Source organism: Vicia villosa, linkage group LG3 (assembly GCF_029867415.1).
Source record: "Vicia villosa cultivar HV-30 ecotype Madison, WI linkage group LG3, Vvil1.0, whole genome shotgun sequence".
NCBI classification, from domain to species: Eukaryota; Viridiplantae; Streptophyta; class Magnoliopsida; order Fabales; family Fabaceae; genus Vicia; species Vicia villosa.
The window spans coordinates 178,071,351-178,086,354 of NC_081182.1; positions in this window are offsets into that span (position 1 = coordinate 178,071,351).

Sequence of the window (15,004 nt, forward strand, 5' to 3'; positions counted from 1 at the left end):
CTTTGAAAACTATGAAACTTGCAATTCAAGAAAGAAGAGAGAAAACCTATAGTGACCAAACCATGGTTAAAACTCTAGCTTCTTATCCTCTTCCATTCTGATCTTCTAATCAGAAAATATCTCTCAATTATTGCTTCTATGCATCATTGCTTGAATTATAGGTCATGTAGTCTTGAAACTTAGTGAAAAATGGTGAGAATTCAAGTGAAAAAGTTCACTAATGTCAAAATTCAAAACCATAGCTACACTTCATATTTTTTCATGCTCTTGGACATTTTGGAAAGCTCATAATACACACTTCAAAACCCTAGTTGAAAGTTTCTTCAAGATCTTTAAGGAAGTGGGTGAAAAAGATCCATGAACTTTGAAGGAAATGAAGTTTTAAGTGAAGTTTTCAAAAGATACCAACTTTGAAGCTCCATATCTCTTAAATGGTTGATCTTATGGAAAAAAATTATATGTGTCAAAGTTGTTTATTGGATCAAAATCTACAACTTTCATGTTGGAAGTTTTTTTCAGTTTGTAGGTGAAATTTTGAGAAATTCCCTTCCAAAGTTTGGAAAAAACCATTGAAAAACACAGAAAATTTTTCTAAGTATGAAAGTCAAACTTTGACTTTTTGATTCTTGATTGATTTTCTTGATTTTTCTTGATCAAATGACTTCTCATATCATATATTGATGATTTAAAACTTCAAAAGTCATGGTTGACCAAAATTCCCCAAAAGTCAATGGTGATCTTGTACAGTTGACTTTTTCAGACGAATCGCGTTTCTGGAGATTTCAAATGAAACAGGCTATCCTCATCAAATGAATGGCATGAATGGATCACATTGAAGCATTAGAGGATATTGAGCCATGGTTTGAGTTGTGGCACCATGTCCTGATTAAAAAGTCAATTGTTCAGTGAATTAGGTCAAAAAACCCTAATTGTCGACCTGATGAAATTGATGACTGTGGATCTTGAATTGAGATGCAATTTCCATGGGATATTGTCATAGGGATTATTTGAGGATGATTGAAACCTTTGATTGACTCCCTGGGGATTTTTAGGGTTTCCCAAGTGTGATCCCTGATTTTGGTCCCTGATAGTTCAAAACCCTAATCTGATGATTTGAAATTTCACTGTTAATCAATCCTTGTGTAGGAGATGTTATGAGCCAATGGATTAGGTCAAAATGATGCACTTGGGGTCTTGAGGTCATGTCCCAAGTCATTAGGTCAAATCCTGAGCAAAAGTCAGGAGTATGCTATCTTCAGTCAAAACCCTTAACTGGTCGATTCAGAGCCTTTAAGCTTGTTGAAATGAATCTCTGAGGACTAAATGTTGATTGTTGATGAAGATAATTCTTTTGAAATGAAGGGAGAACAAAACCCTAATTGATTGTTACTTGTACTGATGAGTGATTTCTTGATTAAATCCTGCTGAGTCACAAGTAGCAAACACAAGCTATGCAATTTGTTAGAGATGCAAATGATGTATATGCAATGATATGAGGTGGTATCTTAGGTCAAAAATTGGGGTATGACAGGTGTCTATGAGAATCATTCTCGTAATCAAACACAATGCCACGGATAATCATGTCATGAGGATCGTTGCTCCTTGCATATCCGAATTGGCGTAGGGATAAAGAGGAATTGTAAGTGATGCCTCCTTTGATGCCAAGGAGTGGCACATTATGGTACTCTCCACAATGATCAATGATAGTAATGTCTCTTTGAAAGAAGTTGTTCCACCGGATATCTGAATGAGACAAAGACATAATCCTGCTAGACCATTGCATTCTTTGTTTATTTCTCAACACTAATCGGGGAAGATGAAATGTTAACCACCTAGCCAGTAGTGGTATACAGCACATGAGAGTTCCTCGTTTCTTCATGGTACGAGTGTGTAGAGAATGTAGAATGTCTCCCAGCAATGTTGGTACCGGGTTACGGATTAGGAAAAGGTTGATGATGTGTACACTTATGAACTGGTCGGGATTAGGGAATAAAACCAACCCATAGATCAAAAGTGCCATAACCTCCTCGAAAGCTGGATAACTTTTGTTTTCTAGCAGTAGTCGAGCCTTTTCCAATAAGAACTTGGCAAGCAAACTCTTAACTCCACTCTTTGTTTCCCAATTGGACTCGATTTCTGATTTTCGCAGATGTAAAGCAGCAGCAATGACCTCAGGTTTTGGAATCCTTTCTAAACCAGTGAAAGGTAATTGATTTCGAATAGGTAATCCAATTAGTTCAGAGAATTCTTCCAAAGTGGGTACCAACTGGTAATCAGGAAAGGTAAAGCAATGATGTTCAGGGTCAAAGAACTGGAACAGGACCCGTATCATGTCTTCTTCAAATTTTGAGGTAACCAAATGGAGTAAGTGACCATGCCTTTCGGTGAATTGAACATTCCTGGGGAATTCTGACACTAAGTCTTTTAGTTCAGATGGTACCGTTGAGATGTTGATTCGGATGTAATCTCGGGTGGCGGGAGCCATTACCTGCAAAAACAAAGGTAAACTCTTTGATCCTTGAAGTGTTTTGTGAGAAAATGATATGCTTATGATGCAAACATGTGGCACACAAAAACAAATCAAACAATAGCCTTAGGTTTAAAGGCTTGCATGGAGTTGATAGGTGATACCCTCCCCACTGAAGTTAAGTTGGTTAAAACCTGTCCTAGAATAGTATTCGGGTTTTATGATCCTTGGAAGTAACATCTCAATACAGCGCTCGAGCGGCCGATCAAAATATTCCTCGAGGATAACTAACTTCGATCAATTTCAAATCTAGCCACTTAATAGGCCATAAGTCAAGTTCAACTAAAAAGGTTCTAAGACAAATTAGTGTTTAATGATATTTCGGAAGCCTAATATACTCCTTGATCGTTTTCAAGGGACATCATTATAAACCAAAGTATCGCACTAATGATGACTACCAGATCAACCGTATCGGTACATGCCGTACAGTTTCCTTGGTCTATTGTCATATACTTAAGGTATCTCGAGATTCGGGTTAGAATCTTCCACACAAGCAAAATACCCAATCAAACCTTTGAAAAATAGAGCAATCAAGTCAAACAATTGAAAACATCGAAGTAATCTATTCTCTTAAGGTAACCCCTTTTGAAAACATTTTGTTTTTTGAAAGTGACTCCCCAGCAGAGTCGCCAGTTCTGTGGACCTCCGTTTTTCTCGGGCCATACCTCTGAGCGGGAGAGATACGTGAACTGACTCTTTTTTATCGCTTATGCTTTCGCATTTTTGAAAATTCACAGAGTCTCCACCGACCTTTTATTTTATCCAATTAAGGAAAGGTTTATAAAAGAAACAGAAAAAAGACCTTTAAGAAATTCTGGGTAAGGGGGTAGGTTATACAAAGGGAAGGTGTTAGCACCCTTTGTATCCATGGTTATCCATGGGCTCTTAAGTTTGCTTAGCTCACTTGTTTTTCGATTACTTTTCAATTGCTTTAGAATGCTCATATGTGGTTTCAAATACCTTTGTAAATTGAATTTGTAATGATCCTTGTGCGGATGTATACAAAATGTTTGTTTATCTTTCGAAAGATGTTTTGAAAAGAACGTTAACTTTGTAATGATCCGTGTTTGGATATATACAAAATATTGTCTTTTTGGAAAGTTTTGTTTTGAAAAACAACAGTGTATGAGAATTTTGTTTGTTTTGATTTGAGCAAGCAAACTAGGAGGTCTACCCTGAGTTGTAAGGTCTTTATCCTTATTTCCTTTAAAAATCTATCCTTTCACCGGATATAAACAAAAGGTTCGATTTTGTACTCAAGACAATAGAATTTTGACTTTGATTTTGAAAAGAATGAGAAGGGGTTACCTTAAGAGGTGCAAGTGCGATTGTGTTTGGGTTCAGATATTTTATCTTTGAAGTTAGTGATCTAACGGTTCAATTTTATGTTTGACATACACGCAGTTTATATTTGCTGGAAATTAAAATGCGGAAATGTAAAGTGCGGAAAGTAAATCTACGCTATTACATCGATTGTGCAGGAAATGTAAACTAGCCTATTTACATGAATTTGACATCCTATACATTTATCTAGGAATTTAAATTGCAAGAAAAATAAAAGGCATATTTTTGGATTTTTTATGATTTATTTTAATTATAATTAATGCATGATTAATTAAATTAAAATGAAGAAAAAAGATGAAAATAGATTTAAACCTAGAAATTAAGTTTAAAATATGTACAAAATATTTGTCAATTAATTTTAAAACAAAACTAATTTTTTTGGAATTTTTGAAATTGATTTGAAATTGATTAAGTTAATTAACACATAATTATACAAATAATTACACAAATAATTAAAACTTGAAGAAAAAATTATTCAAAATATGTACAAAATTAGTTTACAATATATAAACAATATTTAATATAAAGAACAATTTTTTTATGATTTTTTGATTGGTTAGAATAATTAAAAAGCAAATATATAAATATATACTAATTAATTATGCAAAATATTGAAATTATGAAGAAAAATAAAATATTTTTATTTCAGAAAATAAAATATTATTTTAGAAACTTAAAAATATTTTTTGTGTATTTTTTGGATTTTTAAAACTATTTTTAATTAATTTTGCAAAGAAATTAAAATAAAAAAAATAAAATATAAAAGGATACGATCAGGTGTGGTATGCATGTGAGTCCATGGTATGGATTGCTTGTCTGATGGGTTGGATGAAAATTTGAGATGATCCAAGGGCTCAGATCAGGACGGAACATGATATGATGGGACATAGTGAAGCATTGAATTAGTGGGGAGACCAAAGTCAGACTGGGCCCACCACTGACTGCGTGGACCAATGGAAGCTGAGGGAGAGAGGTTTGAAAAGTTGACCGGCCAGCAAGGGGATGCCACGCAAGCGGAGAGAGGGTCAATTTTGACTGACGAACCACGCTTGGACGCGTGGTCGTCTTCAACCTCCGTCTCTTTTATTTTTTCAAACAGATAGCGGGGGTTTTAAACCTCCTCTATTTTTACGATGAAAAATGCCATTTTTGGTAGCTTCACAAACCTGCAAAAGTAAGCGTTAAGAATAATAGCAAGTGACCCAGATCCCCTAATTAGGATGCTCTGAGTCCAAATATGATGTTAGTTTCGTTGTTTGAGAGCTGTAGCTATGGATTCGAAAGCTTCACATATTTGAAGCTCAAAAATGGTGGAGCTTCAAAACCATGTTAAACCTTGCATGAACTACATTGGATCTATTCTAAATGATGTCAGGAACTCAAATCAAGGATTAGATTAAGTTATTATACGTGGAAACTTGGAAAACGAAAGTGATGAAGTTATGAATATGATGATGAGGATACACGTATTTAAAGCATCATGGGACTTGTTTAGTGCATCAATCTTACTCTATATGACTTCAGAAAATGATTGAGAGTGTTTGTTTGTATTGATATTGATTGGAAATATGAAAATGAAAATTACATAGTTTGGAGATTTTTGTGAGAATTATGAGGTTTCTATGCTATGCTTGGGCTATGATTTCGTGTGTGTCTTGTTGTTGATGTATTCCACTTCATTTATAGGCCAAGAGCTGCTTGGAAGTGAAGCTAAGAGCATTGATTGCTTGGTTGAAAGTTTGATTTTTAAATATTAAAAATCCTTGAATATTTGACCAAGTCTTGCTCTCCTTTACTTCTCTTGCCTTGTGCTTCAATTCTCTGCAGAAAATCAGAGATTCCTTGGGTGACTCATGCTTAGATTGTAAGCTATCCATTATCCATTCATTTTTCCTTTTAATTTAATCTTAAAATAAGATAAAATTAAGCAAAAAATGAATAAAAATGGTATGGGCTTAGTCTTGGTCGTGGGAGGCCCATAATATTATGGAAATGATGTTTGAACCATGAAAACTTGGCCCCATTTGGAAAAAATACATTTTTTAGCAATGTTGGTTTCATGCATTTTCCCAAAATTTAGCCAACTTCAACAAGGTGTAAATCCCTCAATTTTTGTCATATGAAGGAGATCTTGCACTTTTTGGAAACCTCAAAGAGTCCTCTAACCAATGTCTTTGGTCTAATGTCAAAATGCTTTTTGATGCTCCTTGTGTGTCCTTTTGAAAAAAGTGTCTTTTTGTTGACTTTGAAAATGACCTGTAATGTCTTTGGTCATATTTTTCAAATGGTGAATGCAATGACCATGGGATCAATTGCATTTGAAATATAATTGAATTTAATTCAAAATGAGCTTTGGTTTGAATTTTTTGGATGAAGGATGAGAGAGTTATGACCAGTCAAAGTTGAGTTGACTTTTCAGGCAAAAACCCTAATTTTGAATCTTAGGGTTTTGTTGATTTTTTATCTTTCCTTGATGAATTATGATCATCCAATGATCAAATGATGAATCCTTTGACAAAATATGGACTTTGACAAAAAATTTCATTTTTGACTGTCTGTTGACTTTTTGGTCAAACGGGTCGTCTGTTGACTGTTTGAGCTGCTGACGGTGCGTCTGAGTGAATTGAAGTTTGAAAATTTGTATGATGGTACTTTGAGATATATGGATGTGCATTAAATCCATTTGAGGTCTCAAAAACTTGTTTCTCCTGTAAAAACAAGAAAACCCTAGTCAGGGACTGTTTGTGTAAGAGACAGTTAAGCGTACCTGATTTTTGTGCAGTGTTGAGTCTCTGCTAATCGCGTGATATTCAGAAGACTTTTAGAACAAAAATCTTGGAATTTTGAATTGTGAAAGATTGATTTGATTGATGGTACAAAACACTGAGAATTGTACTGTCAGCAGTTTGGCTGTCAACTGACTGTTCAGGTATTGACGTAGCAGTGAAAAATCAACAGTCAAAGTTAATTTTCTTTTTTGTTGTTTTTGTTTTTGTTTTATGTGAAAAATGAAAGTTTATTTACATGAATTGTTAAAAAACACAGACATAATAAATAACTAATATTTACTGTTACCAGTACAGTCTGAGTTTCCTGATTCTGCGCCTGCAAAAGATTTAACTCTGTACCAATTGTGTCAGTACTATTTATCTGTAAATAAATAAATAGCATGTGTGAAGTAATAAATAGTATTTGGCGTTTGCGTAAGAATAAATTCAACTGCAAGCCAAATTATTGTATAAGAAAAATTCTAAAAACTAAGTATTTCATATGTCAGGATATTTGTTGAAATAAAAATCCATGATTATATGAGACTCTTAATTTTTAGATTGGAGTTTTCTTGAAAAAAGATGCGGGCAAATTTTGGGGTATAACAATATATATGAGTCATTGAAAATGACCCATGAGGGAAATGCTCAAGTCAAGGAGACTAAAGCTCTTGCTCTAATCCAGAAATATGAAGCCTTCAAGATGGAGGATGATGAAGATATTGAGAAGATGTTCTCAAGATTTCAAATGCTAACTGCTGGATTGAGAGTTCTGGATAAAGGCTACACCAAGGCTGATCATGTAAAGAAGATCATCAGAAGCTTGCCCAGAAGATGGGGTCCAATGGTAACTGCATTTAAGATTGCAAAGAATCTGAATGAGGTTTCTCTGGAAGAGCTAATCAGTTCCTTGAGAAGCCATGAGATAGAGCTGGATGCAAACGAGCCTCAAAAGAAAGGTAAGTCTATTGCATTAAAATATATTTTTAAAAAATGCACTAACGCTTTTTAGGCAGAAGAAGTAGATTCTGAGGAATCAGAATCAGAAGAAGAAGATGAATTGTCCATGATCTCCAGAAGTTCAAGAGCTTCAGAAGTTCAAAGAAATTTGAACGAGGAGAATCTTCTGGTGGCAGAAGATCTGACAAGAAGAAAGTTGTCTGCTATGAGTGCAATGAGCCTGGACACTTCAAGAGTGAATGTCCAAAACTTCAGAAGGAGAATCCCAAGAAGAAGTTTCATAAGAAGAAAGGTCTTATGGCAACATGGGATGATTCTGAATCTGAATCTGAATCAGACTCTAAAGGAGAGCAAGCCAACTTTGCACTGATGGCTATAGTGGATGATGGATCAGAATCTACATCAGAATCAAATTCTGAAGAGGTATTTTCTGAACTATCTAGAGATGAGCTAGTTTCAGTTTAACTGAACTTCTGGAACTCAAGGCTCATCTTAGTATCAAATACAAAAAGCTGAGGAAGCAATTTGAATTTGAAACTAAGAAGCTGGAATTGGAAAATTCTGAACTGAAGGAAAAAGTTTTAAAATTATCCAAAGATAGTGGATCTCCTTCTGAATCATAAAAGTCCATTCCTAGCATGAATCATATTCTGAAAGAATATGACTTGAGTTTTAGGAAGTTTCTATCTAGAAGTATTGGCAGAAGTCAACTTGCTTCTATGATATATGATGTGTCTGGAAACAAAAGAGTCGGCATTGGTTATGAGGGTGAAACTCCACACAAGCTTGATTTTGTGGATGATATGAAAATATCATACAAGCCTCTGTATAACCAATTTAAATTTGGCCACTCCCATGATATTAGGCACACATCACATGCTCAAAGCTTTCACATAACACACACTAAGAAGCATGTGACACAATCTAAAAAATATCATGGAACTCAGAATAAAAATTATCATGTTGTTCCTCCTATCTCTTATAATGCTAAACCCAAGTTCAATCAGAACTTGAGGAAAACTAACAAGAAAGGACCCAAGAAAATGTGGGTACCTAAGGAAAAGATTATTCCCATTGCAGATATCCTTGGCTGCAAAGAGGACAAAGCACAAAATGTCATGGTATCTGGACTCTGGGTGCTCGCGACACATGACGGGAAGAAGGTCTACGTTTCAAGACCTGGTGCTTAAACCAGGTGGAGAAGTCAAGTTTGGAGGAGATTAGAAGGGCAAGATTCTTGGCTCTGGAACCATAAGTTTTGGTAACTCTCCCTTCATAACTAATGTACTTCTTGTAAAAGGATTAACGCATAACTTATTGTCCATAAGTCAATTAAGTGACAATGGTTATGATATAATTTTCAATCAATAGTCTTGCAAGGCTGTAAGTCAGAAGGATGGCTCAAGCCTATTTACAGGCAAGAGAAAGAACAACATCTATAAGATTGATCTTTCAGATCTTGAGAAGCAAAAGGTGACTTGCCTTATGTTTGTTTCTGAAGAGCAATGGGTCTGGCACAGAAGATTAGGACATGCTTGTTTGAGAAAGATTTCTCAGATTAACAAACTAAATCTAGTCAGAGATCTCCCAAATCTGAAATACAAATCAGATGCTCTATGTGAAGCATGTCAGAAGGGCAAGTTCTCCTAACCTGCATTCAAATCTAAGAATGTTGTCTCTTCCTCAAGGTCGTTAGAACTCTTGCATATTGATCTGTTTGGACCAGTCATAACAGCATCTTGAAGGATAGAAAAGCACTTAGAAAGGGAGGGTTTGAATAAGTGTAGTCTAAAAACTTGAACGATAAAAACAATTTGCACGGTTATTTTTATCCTAGTTCGTTGTTAACAAAACTACTCCAGTTCACCCCCTTGGAGTGATTTACCTCACCTGAGAATTTAATCCACTAATCTCAACAGATTACAATGGTTTTCCACTTAGCCCGCGACTAAGTCTTCTAGAGTTTCCTGATCACAACCTGATCACTCTAGGAACAACTGCTTAGACACAAGCTAAGACTTTCTAAAGTATCCTGACCACCACGTGTTCACTCTAGTTACAACTGCTTATACACAAGCTAAGACTTCATAGAGTTTCCTGATCAAACCTGATCACTTTAGTTCCTTACAAATTAATGTAATCAATTAAGAGTATTACAAGTGCTTATGAAAATCTATAATCACAACAGTGATATTTCTCTTAAAGTTTAAGCTTAATCTCACTAATATATTACAACAGCAATGTAGTGAGCGTTTATGAAGATGAAGTTTGTGAGCTTTGATTTGATCAGCGTTTCAGCAAGTTTGTATCAGCAGAGTTGGTAATCTTGCTTCTCATCAGAACTTCATATTTATAGGCACTTGAGAAGATGACCGTTGGGAGCATTTAATGCTTTGCGTATTCCGTACAGCATTGCATTTAATGTTTCACACTTTTGTCAACTACCTCGAGCCTTGTTTACGCTGTGTCTACTGAAGTTGCCTTTAATAGCTTATAACGTTCCTTTTGTCAGTCAGCGTAGCCTGCCATCTTGTACTTGCTTCTGATCTGATGTTTGTGTATACAACATTTGAATATCATCAGAGTCAAACAGTTTGGTGCAGAGCATCTTCTTGTCTTCTGACCTTGAAGTGCTTCTGAGCGTGATACCATGAGAACTTCAGTGCTTCTGCTTCTGAACTCAAGTTCTTATGATGCTTCCATAGACCCATGTTTTGATTCTGCTTTGACCATCTTCTGATGTCTTGCCAGATCATGTTCTGATGTTGCATGCTGAACCTTATGAGTCAAAGCTTTTGAGCGCTGATTTGTGCATACTCTTTTTGTAATTCCTGAAACGGAAATTGCATAGTATTAGAGTACCACATTATATCATACAAAATTCATATCCTTGTTATCATCAAAACTAAGAATATTGATCAGAACCAATCTTGTTCTAACAATCTCCCCCTTTTTGATGATGACAAAAACATATATAATTACATGAATTTGCGATCAGAAAGAGCAGACGGCTAAAGACAATTACACAACTATAGCATAAGCATATAGATAATGTGTGAATATGTCTCCCCCTAAGATAGATAATATCCCCCTAAAATAAATACTAGAAGGATTTTATAAATAAAAGACTTCCCTGAGTATTTCAGTAGAGACGTTCACATATGCTTGATCTTCAGAACATTCATGACTTCTGAATCTTGCTTCCATATGACAGCTTCAGAACTTGAATTTCTTTGATCTTCAGAACATTCACAGCTTCTGATTCCTGCTTCCATCGGACAGCTTCAGAACTTGAATTTCTTTGATCTTTAGAACATTCACAGCTTCTGATTCCTGCTTCCATCGGACAGCTTCAGAGCTTGAATTTCTTCTTACATCACTTCATGCTAGATTGTATCAGAACATTGTTGAATGTACCAGAGCATCATCAGAGCATCTTTACATCCTGAAATGTTACAGAACAAAACTAAACGACAAAAGTCAGCATGAATGAGTCAGAACATAGAATATGTTTCAGAACACATAATATGTATCAAAGCCACATAATATGTATCGGAACAAATATACATAATGTTTCAGAGCATATTCTATCATCAGAATATCTGAACATTCTTCCTTCTTGCTTCTTGCTTCTGATTCTGAAGCTTCATAGCACTCAGCTTGCTTCAAGAATCCAAGAGCTTGATTCTTTAGAATTGCTTTTCCTCATCTCGTTGCTTCTTATGTTGAGCTTTAAAGAGAATCTTCAATTCCTGCAACAACAAAACTTAAAGCATAGAACTTTGCAAGTTCTGTTAGAAATGTGGGGCCTTTTTACCCGGTAACTGATAATATTAATCAGATCATTTATCACATTTTCTCCCCCTTTTTGTCATAACATCAAAAACATAAAAGATTCAGATGAAAGGCAAAAGACAAAAGGAATGAAACAGAATTAAACTTTTTCATTGATTTGAAAGAGAAAGTACACAAAAAGATGCAGAACAAGCAGATGCAACAAGGAAAGAAAACTACAACGACCAAAGACTAAGACCCTAGCCTAGACAAAATCTACGCCAGTATGTCATGAATCCCGTCAGTGCTTGCAGTTTGCCTTGCCATGAAAGAGCGAAACTCAACATTGTTTTCTTCTTGCTCGTCCAAGCGAGAAGCCAGCATGGCTTGATTCTGATGTAGAGCTTCCAAGGTCTTCATCAGAGCTGAGGGTTCACCAGAAGAAGAAGCGTCAGAACTTCTGTCAACAGGGACAACAATCTCAGCAGGGCGATCTTCTGGAAGGTCTTCAGCTTCTGCACCTTCCATCTCAACATTTGAGTTTGACTCAGAAGCAGCCTCAGCATATTCTGGTTCAGGCAACTCAGAAGCTCCAACTTCCAACGCCTGAAGAATAGCTGCTAGGTTTGTTGGAGGAGTTGGACCAGCAACTTCTGCAGGATAAACCACTTCTGGAAAGACCATGTGAGGAGCGCTTTCAGAAGGGTTCATTCTGAACCAATTAAACAACCATTGAAAATCTCCAGTCAGCCCTGGATTCCATGGTCTCCATACCACGATGTCTCTGCAGGAATTTTCTTCTTCCATCTCATCTGCAGGTATCCTCTCTTCAAGAACTCTTCTGTTCCTGATGAGATGGTGATAGCTGCTTTCACCAGCTTCCAAAAGAAGACCACGAGCACCAGGTGCTTCAGTCATGATCCTTCTCTGGACATCCATAGCCCTAACCAGAAAATCCTGGTGAAAGGCTTCCCAGAGGTTGCAGGTAGCAGGCTCATCCAGATGATTAAGGTGTGCAGCACCCAGAATCTCCAACCAGCTATTTACATCTGAGTGTAAGAGCTCTAGATATGAATGAGTGGTAGGTGTTGGAGGGTTGATTGTGAATCTGGAATCAGGATACACACAGATGTAGGGGTTAGGTGTTCTGGTGGAAAAAGGGTGTGAGAGAGGTGAGGAGATATATGTGAGATGGATTGAGGGGGAAGGGATATTAGACAGTGATGATGGTGGTTGCAGAGAGATGAATGAAGAGGAAGAGGTGGTGGAGGTCTGAGAAGAGGGAGGTGATTGAGGGATACCTTCAAGGGGTTCAAACACACGTCTAGAGTAGTTTCCAGACAACATAGCTTCAAAAGGATTCACCTTGAGATGATCGTAGGTGATCCTTGTGCTTTTTGGTTTGTTTTCAGATTCTTCGGTAGCCTTTCTCTTTTGTTTATGGTCTGTTGCTTGATTTGATAAGCCTGACGAAGGATTCATGGTGAAGTTGCAGATAGTGAAGAACCGCTATGGTTTATGATATGAATGCAGAGAGAGAGAGAAAAATGAAACTGAATGCAAGAGAGAGAAATATAAGAGGGAAAAGAAACGTTTGAAGAATATAAAAGAAAAGAAATAAAAAGAAATGATGGATAGCATTTAATGTTACGTGACGTGAGGAGAGATAATTATGACAAAAAAATGATTAGCACAGTTACCTAAGAAGGCGCCCCCTCAACTGCACACATGCTTTTCCAGAAATAGTGAATACGTGTTCATTTTCTGGAGAGACTGGTTACAGCTGTTTTGCTTTAAAAGAGCTTCTGAATCAACTTAGATAATGACACGTTAGAGATAACAGAATCAGAGTTTCTAATTGATTAATATCAGAACTTCTTATGGCTGCCTAGTCCTAACACATTTCAGAAGATACTCATACAAAGATCTTCTCATCTTCTCATTCTGGGCACAAGTCCATACTGATATTCTTCAGAATGAACTTAAACCTATCTTCAGCAAGAGGTTTTGTAAAGATATCAGCCCATTGATGGTCTGTATCCATAAAGTTTAAAGATATAACACCCTTCTGAACATAGTCCCTTATGAAATGATGTTTAATCTCAATATGTTTAGCTTTTGAATGTAAGATAGGATTCTTTGATAAACATATAGCAGAAGTATTATCACAGAAGATAGGAATGTTACTCTCATATATCTGATAATCTTCTAGCTGACTTCTCATCCAGAGCATTTGTGTGCTACAACCAGCAGCAGCAACATATTCTGCTTATGTTGTTGAGACGGCGATAGTAGCTTGCTTTTTGCTGTACCATGAGATCAGATGACTTCCAAGAAATTGACAACTTCCAGAAGTGCTCTTCCTTTCAATTCTGTCTCCAGCATAGTCAGCATCACAAAATACTACTAAGTTGTATTCTTTGGATCTTCTGTAGACTAAACCAACATTAGTAGTACCTTTCAGATACCTTAGAATTCTTTTAACAGCAGTTAAATGAGATTCTCTCGGATCTGATTGGAATCTAGCACACAAACAAACACTAAAGAGAATGTCAGGTCTAGAAGCAGTCAAGTATAGGAGAGATCGAATCATACCTCTGTACAACTTCTGATCTACCTTCTTACTCACCTCATCCTTACCTAGGACACATGTTGGATGCATAGGAGTTTTGGCTTATTTGCTTTCTGAAATACTAAACTTCTTCAGAAGTTCTTTCACATACTTCGTTTAATGAACATAGGTTCCATCAGAAGTTTGGTTGATTTGAATCCCAAGGAAATACTTGAGTTCTCCCATCATGCTCATTTCAAATTCAGCCTACATAGACTCAGCAAACTCCTTTCCAAGTGTAGTATTAGATGTTCCAAAGATGATATCATCAACATATATTTGACAAATTAAAATATCCTTTTTAAAGGTTTTACAAAAGAGAGTAGTGTCCACTTTTCCTCTAGTGAAACCATTTTCCAGAAGGAAAGAACTTAAACGTTCATATCAAGCTCTAGGAGCTTTCTTCAATCCGTATAATGATTTCTTTAATTTAAAAACATGATTTGGAGACTTGGAGTCTTCAAAACCAGGAGGTTGATGGACATAAACTTCTTCATCTATATAACCATTTAAGAAGGCACTCTTGACATCCATCTGATAAAGAGTGATGTTGTGTTGAGTGGCAAAAGAAATTAATAGACGAATAGATTCTAACCTGGCCACTGGTGCAAAGGTTTCTGTGTAGTCAATCCCTTCTTGCTGACTATAGCCCTGAGCAACCAGTCTGGCTTTGTTTCTTACTACTTCTCCCTTCTCGCTTAGATTGTTTCTGAATACCCACTTAGTGCCGATAATGTTAAATCCTTTTGGTCTAGGAACCAAGTCCCATACATCATTCCTTGTAAACTGATTGAGTTTTTCTTGCATGGCAATTATCCAGTCTGGATCTTCTAGAGCTTGATCAACAAAAGTTGGCTCGATCAAAGAAACAATACCTAATTGACAATCTGCATTGTTCTTAAGGAATGCCCTTGTTCTGATGGGATCGTCTTTCTTTCCAAGGATCACATCTTCTGAATGAGCTGATGCAAGTCTAGGTGATCTTCTGACTGTTGGCTCTTCAGAGATCCTCAGATCCTC